The following is a 9,507-nucleotide window of genomic DNA, read 5'->3' on the forward strand; positions in this document are numbered from 1 at the left end:
TGCGCATGCAGAAAGCTGTTGTGTACGTAGAATATGCTTACTTCAATCTAATCCATTCAAACTGTGGGTCCTGATGTAGACGGTGAGGATGCTTTATGTTAGATTAATTGATGGTGCTAAAATAGTCAGGCTGCGTGTGATGGTTGGTTGAACTATCCTAACCTTTGATTGTGCAGCCTACTGTCACAATCTTACACTCTAAAGATCTGATTGGTTGAAGTATCCTAACCCTTGATTCCTGGACACTCCCTTGATTCTTGGACACTTGTCATGGAAATACAACCGTTTAAATTTGTTATTTTTCAAAACTGTCCAATAAATGACCACCTGATAGTCATGTAAGCTTAAATTTGTTCATGACACATCTATGTTGGGTACTATAATTTAGGCATTTTAATTTATGCACTTGTATGCCACATTTACAATTTATAAGTGCTAATATGTTATACATCACCTTCTGCTGCGGAGCTAGGTGGTGGAAAGCTCCTAGGTCCCAGGATATATGTATTTGTTTTACCCATTTTACTGGTTTATTTTATGGCATGAGTCCAAAAAAAATAGATTTAAAATTCAAGTGGACCATGTCAATGAAAATAATGAAGATTGAACACTTTTTTTTTTTTTAAGACACGCGCGCACACACACACCCCACACACACACCGTGGGATTTCACCACTGGTGGGTACTTGAACCCTTGACCCAGTGTTGAAACTCCTGGGAGTCTACCACCCGGGTATGAGTAAGGACCCGGGTGGTAGAGTAAGGACCCGATGTTGAGACTCCTCTGAGTCTATCACCCAAGTAAGAGTTAGGACATGAAGACTCACCTTCAAAAACTTTTAAAGGCTATAAAGTGTTGGACCAAGCTAATATTCATGATTTCTTTTATATAAGCCAATATGGCTTTATGAATAGGTGGGATAGAAAATTTTTGTAAGCATATATCCCTATTGTTTCCAATGGTGTGATCCACTTGCATTTTAGATTTACCTCATTTTTTAGTCCATGCTCTAAAAGAAGCTGGTAAAATAAATAAACGGCGCGGATAAAAAAAACAAACACCATGGTACAACTTTTCTATCACTTACTTGCTCCCCGGCAGCAGAGGTTTTATTTTTTATTTTTTCTAAACTAGAGTAGCAAATTTTTCTCAAAAAATAATGTTAGTGAATTTATACCGTAGATGGCTGGGATTGGAGTATCTGCCGGTAGTGTACATGCATGTGCATAGATTTTCGTACTCTACCAGCCTATCATTGACACCTCACCTCAGCTGAGGGTTTTGGTTTGGTCGCGCTTGAGTCGGATGGTTGCTACGCACGTGATGTAATATGTGAAATGATCTGCACCTGATTGAACGGATGTGATGGTTGAAGGGCCCTGATTTCAGGCAGACTGTTTATAACCTTTTCGACGGTGAATGGGATGAGAAGGAGCTGTGTAGTTTCCAAACCGCCCCAAGGGGTACCGAGATTTTTTAAGAACACAGAGCCGTTGGCTTTCCGTTTGGCACGGTCACGTGTGACCTTGCGCGCGTGCGAGAACCCATTGTTCCACTCATTCAAACCGAACGACTTAGGGCTCGTTTGGGAGCGTAGATTTCGAATCCCTGGCTTCAGGTTCCCTGGATTTGAAACCCCAGCTTTGAAATTCTCATATTATGTTTGGCACCCTGTATTGGAAATCAACTTTAATCTAAAAGTAGGGGGGATCAACTTTAATATCTTTAATTTGTGAACGTAGGTACTGTTTAACACAATGGTTGAAATAAGCACATTGAAATATATGCTTTACCCGAAAATGATGAAATTCCAAGTCTTGAAAGGGCCACAAGCACAAAATCACGTCCAAGTGACTAATGAACTATTTTTAACAGTTGATTTACATGGACAATGTTTGCACGGTGCCAATCATCATATTAAAGTAATTATAGTGATGCAATTGATAATCTAATTATTTTGGGACATCATTAGTGGGCCATGTGCCCAATAGAATATTAGTCCGGTGACATATATTACATGTGCAACTCTTGAAATGATTTTTTTCTTTTTTTTTTAAAGATGTAATCTAACCCCTCACCATGGATTTCAAACCCTCTCTTTGAGGGGATTTGAAACCCCCTGGCATTGAATCCCCCAGTTACTTTAAACTCCCTGGATTTAAAACCTTCGGTTATTTTATGGTGCCAAGCAACAAGGGGATTTGAAATCCCCTCAAATCCTCCCAAATTCATGGTACCAAACGACCCCTTAACCCAAGCACTAGTATCATTAGATATGTCAAACATGAGCATGTATGCCTTAGACCTGATAAACTCATTAGTCTGTTCAACTACTGGCAAATGATCGAGACCTGAGAAGCTCGTCAATTTATTCAACTACTAGCAAATGACTAAGGCATGAGAAGCTCGTTAATTTATTTAACTACCAGCAATATATTGTTAGGTGTCTCTACCCTCACTGTTTTTCTAGTACAATTGGAACACGATTTATTTTCTTTCACGTGTAGTGTGTGTGGGCATGCTAGAATTAATATAATGGTTCGATTCAAACCAATCAACTTTGATCCTAAACATCAAAATAAGTATATAAACGTATATTACTAGAATCTGAGAAGATCGGTCGCCAACTCAGCCATTTGCAGAATTTCGTAATGATCAGACGATAATAATTGGAGGGTAGAGTTGTTCCTCCAAAAGTAGGTTGCGCTTTGCCTTTCCCAAGAAAGAACTTTTTAATATACCGGTGTAATCAGATAAAAGGAAAAACTCACAATGAGTCACTAGGAGCGACTACAAAAATGCATCTCTTAAAAAAACTACTTGATATTGGATAAAAGACAAATTCAATATATGAGCGTAAATTTGGATTACAATTAAAAACTATATCTAAAAATTATTGCTATTGTGTTATTGTTACTCTTGGGATAAACTGAAATAAAAAATAGATTTTGTTTTGATTTGATTATGTGTTGGATTTTGGTTTTAGTGTTCTTCTTTATAGATTTCCCTTGCTACTTACAGATTTCTCTTACTACCTTCCTTGATACGTTTCTCTCTTTTAATCCAATAGTTATGAGAGCTGAGGAGTCATCGCATCAACCTTCTGGAGCCCTCATTCCTTTCTTAATACGTGTTCCTCTAATCGTTCCTATTCCGCTCAACCGCTTTTCACATCTGGATGCATCTTGACCGATCAGTCCACTTCTAAATGCCTCTTGGTTGCATTTTTCCTCTCAACCGCACCTTGTTGGATGCTTCTACGCTACTTAGTTTGCTTTTAAATACCTCTCGGCTGGTCCTCCTCTTATCATCCTGCCATATGTAATTTCATAAAAAACATTTTAAATATCCTTAAAGATCTTGAGTATGACATACGTCTCCCTTACCATAACATATGTTCATCTCTAATTAACTACTTTAGAAATTGTCAAAAATATATTACAACAATAACACAAATATTATTATGGCCCATACAACTTTGAACTAAGGAGAAGTTATGGCTCACATCCGTGAACTTGCAGTTATCTTGGGGTACTAGCTCCCTTATAACCAAGAGAGCTGATTAGTTATTACTCAGGTAGACAACTTAGTGGGTGTTACCCCAAGCATGCCATATCCATTCCATCCACAAGCTTTTCCATTTCATTTTATAACGAGATCTCAAACTTTAAGAAGATCCAATTCTTAGGTGGATAATGCCACTGGAAAAAGTGAAGAATGACTATTAAAATCTTTTTTATGGCCCCCAAAAGTTCCGGATCAAGCTGATTTTTGTATTTCCCCTTCATCTTTCTTTCTTTCTTTTTTTGTTTTAAATTTTTATTTAACACTGCACATACACCCCACACACTCATGCTAGTGGAATTTCACCACCTATGGGTACTCAAACCCTTGACCAGGCAAAACTCCTTAGAGTCTACCACCGGAGCAAGAGTAAAGACCCTATTTCCCCTTCATCTAAGCCTTCTTGACATTACCAATAGGTTGGATGAAAATAAATATCAAGTTAACCATACCATAAGCCCTTCGTAATTTTTAATGGTGAAGAACCCAATCACCACTGTTTCCTACGGTGTGATCCACCTTGTATTTGAATTTGCTTAATTTTTGGGGCCACGTCCTAAAATAAGCTAGAAAAACAGATTTAAATAATATATATACAACACATCATCAAGGTGGGCCCCCTTAACCAAGAGCTCCATGGGCCCACCATGATGGGCATTTGTAACCGAATTCATTGCCGACTTCAAACATATAGATATCAATAACATGCGATACCAGGTTACTACTAGTAAACAAAAACCAGTCTAAATCACCCACATCAGAAGTTTGCTGCCAGTGATTCTATTACCATCCAACAACATCATATCCATCCAGTGGTGATGGAAAGAGACATTTCATGAGGTGTGAGATAAAGGTGGCCCACTTCACATTATTGGTAAGCGATAATATTCATCATCACTGATAAGAAATGATACAATGGGGGCCTACTTTACAGGACTGGCAATGTTGTATGTAAATTGTGAAATGCCACGTGGCATCTTAAAGTCAGTTCTGAGAAGATTTTGAAAAGTGACTATAATGCGTGGACGCGGATTCCCTGGGAAAGCTTTTGCCAGGACGTTCCTGTGCAGGGATTCCGGGTGGTCCCCACTGCGATGTTTGTTAGAAATCCAATCTGTCCATTCGTTTTCCCAGCTCATTTCACAACATGTGATCAAAAATAAGGAAGACCCAAAACTCATGTGGGCCATACGAGATGAAATAATGGGGAAAGGAATGACTACCGTTGATACCTTCCTCCTTGATGTTTATATTCCTACCAAATGTGTTTATAAGGTAATTTTCACTGAGATGAAGTGAAAACACCTATAACTTAAACCGATATAAACCTTTTGTGGACACAAATGTTTCAAAAGTGGTCATCAAACTCTCGCTGTTTTCTCTCCTGCGGTCCATTTAAGTTTTGGATATACTTTATTTTGAGCCATATATCCTAAAATGTACACTTTATTTTTGGTCATATATCCTAAAATCAGTTCAAAAAATAAATGGACAGAGTGGCTTTCTCACAGACATCTCAATGGGCCCCACCCAGAATCCTTGCGGAATCCGCGTCCATAATACAAGGGGAAGCGGATCAGGTGAGAACCCAGACTCACCCAAGATGGTGCGGCCCTTACTGGGTGGCCCACCTTGATGTTTCTATTCTGTGTTGATGTCGTTCATCCATTTTTCCAGGTCATTTTAGGGCATGGTTAGAAAATGAAGAAGATCCAAGCCTCAGGTGGACCATACTCTAGAGATAGTATTGATTGAACGCCATACCATTAAAAATAATAATTCTTAGGGTACACCTTAATATTTCTGTAATGGTTATTTGCTATCCAATTTGTTTTTAAGGCCACGTGAGCCTGGATGAAGGAAAAAAACAGATATAAGCTTGATTCAAAACTTTTGTGGCCTCTTAGTGGTCAATCACCACCTTTTTCTTATGGTATGGCCCACCTGATAATTGGATTTATTTTATTTTTGGAATCATGCACTAAAATGATGGGAAGAAAAGGATGGATGGCATGGATACATAATAGATACATCAAGGTGGGCCGCACAGTAAGGGCTGCACCATCTTGTGTGAGGTCGGGGTCTCACCTAAACCGCTTCCCTTATATTGGACCCCGTTTGGCTACTGACCCCAACACCACCAGATAGTTAGTGTCAAAGCCCTGTAGGCCTCAACATGTTGCATGTATATTATCCATGCCATCCATCCGTTTTGTCAGCTCATTTTAAGTTATGAACCTAAAACTGCTGTAGATCAAAATCATAGGTGGACGACATTATAATAAAACAATATTGATTGAATGTACACCATTAAAAACTTCCTAAAGTTTGCCGTAATGTTTATTTGCCATTCAACCGGTTGATAAGGTCACACGGACTTGAACAAAGAAAAACATACAAATATCAGCTTGATCGAAAACTTTAGAGGCCCTCAAAAAGTTTTCAAATCTCCCTTGTGTCCTTTGGTGGGGTTCACCCTAGAATTGGATTTGCCTCATTTTCAGGCTCATGCCCTAAAATAAGTTGTCAAAATTTATCGAAGGCGTGGATAAAAACATTGACATCATTGTGTGGCTCACCAACTTTTTGAAACCAGCTAGCTAGCTGGTGTTGGGGTCACTAGCCATACCATGGGGTGTGATTTGGGTGGATCCCAAGATCTATCGAGGTCCATGGATCCCTAACTATGGGGCCCACTATGATGTATGTGCCTTACATTTAGAGCTGGACACAAACCAAGCTAGCTTGATAGCTCTACTTATATTGGTTTGAAAAAGCTCGCTTGAATTTGTTCTAATTGAAGTTCAAACCAAATCAAACCTAGGAGTCAAGCTTGTTTAAAAAAACTAAAAAAACAAACCAAGCTCCAAACCAGACTGACTCAGCTCGGAGCTCAGTTTGATTCGGCTCATAGATTGTATGCACATTGTTTCCTGTCATATGGTCCACCTGATAATTGGATCTGCTTCATTTTTTGGATAATGCCCTAAAATGGTATGAAAAAATAGATATTCTAGGTGGATACAAAATACACACATTAAGGTGGGCACCACGGTGAGGCCCGCGCCATCTTGGGTGAGGCCAGGGTCTCACCTAATCCAGTCTCTTGCGCCACACAACAAGCAACAGAATTTCTAAAGGTGTAGAATTTTTGTGGGCTCCGTGATGATGTATTTCTTAGATCCACACCGTCTATCCAATTTTTCAGATCATTCTATGATATTAACCCAAAAACAATGCATATCAAAAGTTAAAGTGGATCACACTATTGAAGATAGTAGGAATTTACACTACCATTGAAAACTTCTTAGGGTTACAAAAGGCTCTGATCAACCTAATATTTTGTATTTTAACTTTATGCAGATATTTTTTATCTTACAAATAGATAAGATCAAAAATAAGCCTCATGATTGGCCATATAAAAGTTTCAACGGTAATTTGTTCAATCCCCACTGCTTTATGTGGTGTGATCCACTTGAGCTTTGGATGTACATCATTTTAGAGCCATGATCTATAATTATCTAGAAAAATTGATGGTTGGTGTGGATCTAACACAAAAATCATAGCGGAACTCAAAAAAGTTCCACATGTTAAAAATTGTGCCGTGTAGTTAGCAATCCATGTGGGAGAGAAATCCGATGTATTATGTTAGCAGGAGTCATTGGAAATGATGAAAACCAATGAGAAGCCATGACCCTATAATTTCTTGTGCTTTCAACACGGAAGATCCACACTCTCTAAAATTTATACCCTATGCCTAGGTGTATGTAACTCCAATATTCCTCAGCACATAGAATTAATGAGAGCACGACTCTTTTCCATTTTCTTATCCAACTCACAGTTACGCATGCGGAAGGGTGGAAATCTCTACGCTCGACCCACCGTTGTAAAAGACTTGGACCTTCGGTTTGGTGGGCTCCTAAGCTTCCCATGGAGCATCCAAACCATCAAGAGAATCAGCTTAGCAGGATCCATCTGTCAAGTTTGGCCATAAAAGACTTCATCTTCCTCGTTGAAAAATAAGAACAGCTAATCACCTACTAGCAATTGAACGGTCAGATAACCACATGTCTAGAATCAAGATTCCAAAGCATATATCCTAACCATTAATACCTTTTTCACTTCTGGAAAACAACACAAAAATCCATTGCCAAACAACCAACGTGTGAACACACGCTATTCCCTGTACAACAAGAGTACTCTAAAACCAGAAATAGAGAAAACTATTTAATAAGAGCTCTGTAAACATTTAAAGGTACAAATAGATCCATTCAACTCTTGATTAGTTAGTAGAGAAGAGGAAAGACTTTGAGAGGTAGAGTGTGAAAATGAGTTGGTATCGGAGCAACGGTTAGGTCGAACCTGCGATCTATCAATTATCCATTCTTGTTCATCTTCAGTCACCGATTAAAGCCACTCAACATGCTAAACAGGCGAGTCTTCTATTAGGAATTATCCATCCTTTTAGTATTATTTTTCAAGTAATAAAAAATTAATCTAAATACCATACACATGAAAGTATGAAGAACTCTAGCAAAATTATGCTTGAAAAATCCTTGTTATAAATGTATTGATTTAACCTTATGCCTTAACCTTACATTTGGTATGCAGGAGAGAAATCAATTCAAGGAGCCAAGACTCCTGTTCGAACTTGGCTATGTGACCTTTTAAACAGGTTGGATGGGCAATAAACAATACAGTAGACTACAGGAAGTTTTGAATGGTCGGCATTAAATGGTCACTGTTTCTTGTGCTGTGGTCCACCTGAAATTTTATTGACTTCATTTTTGGGACAATTTCATAAAATAAGCCGAAAAACAGATGAACGGTATGGATATAAAATGCATAACATCAAGGTGGGCCCTAAGGCCAGGGTTTGACCTCTGTGGGGCCTACTTGTGCTCTCCATATCGAATCCAAACCGTTAATCTGGTGTGCATTCTCATGTTTGCTTACGTCCCAAGTCACTTTATAATCCAAAACTCAAGTGAGACATGCTATCAAGAGCAACGTACAATCACGCCTAAAATATATATTCACGTGTACGTGGCCGGCGTGAATTTTGGGATGACCTGCATTTACATCTGGCCCTCCATTCTAGTCGTGGCCCACTTGATGATGATCAGGTTGGTAGACCCCACATTCGATCTGGAAGTTTCTATGGTTGGTGTCATTCTCCCCTTCATTGTCCCTCCTTGTACGTTTGGCATGGCCCCCGTCAGTGTGAATTTTGGACGTATGTGATCATTCCCACGTTTAATATATGGTGAATTTTGGATGTATGTGATCATTCCTACCTATGATATATGTTGAAGAGAAGCAATTAATTATAAGGTTCGGATGCGATTCTGCAACCTGACACCATGCACGTTTTGATTTTCAGGCCATTTAATTTGAATGTACGCTAATTTTTCTGATTATGATACGTACCTAAAATGGACCCATATTTTGGACAGTTTAATTTGATTTATTTATGTGCCAACTATGTAATTTTGAAGTGCCTGTGTATCATCCATCACAATCTATCAGAGTATTAAAGATTTTTTTTCCCCACATTCTCTTACGTTTACACCAACCACCTTTATTTACAAAGAGCGGCGTGGATCAAACTGTGGGGCCCACATTGATGTATGTACCTCACATCCAATCCGTCCATCTGTTTGGAAAGATTATTTTAAATTGTTATAAAAAAAATTGAAGCAAATCCAAATTTCAGGTTGACCACACCATAGAAAGAAGTGTTGATTGAATACCCACCATTAAAAGCTTCTTGGGGGGACATCGGAATGTTTATTAGCCATCCAACCTGTTGATAAGGTCAAAAATACTGGATGAAGGGACCATGAAAATATCAGCTTGATCCAAAACTTTTGTGGCCCAGAACAAGTTTTTAATGGTCATTAATTACTGTTTCCTATGGTGTGATCCACATGAGATTTTTA

Source organism: Magnolia sinica, chromosome 10, assembly GCF_029962835.1.
Source record: "Magnolia sinica isolate HGM2019 chromosome 10, MsV1, whole genome shotgun sequence".
Lineage (NCBI taxonomy): Eukaryota > Viridiplantae > Streptophyta > Magnoliopsida > Magnoliales > Magnoliaceae > Magnolia > Magnolia sinica.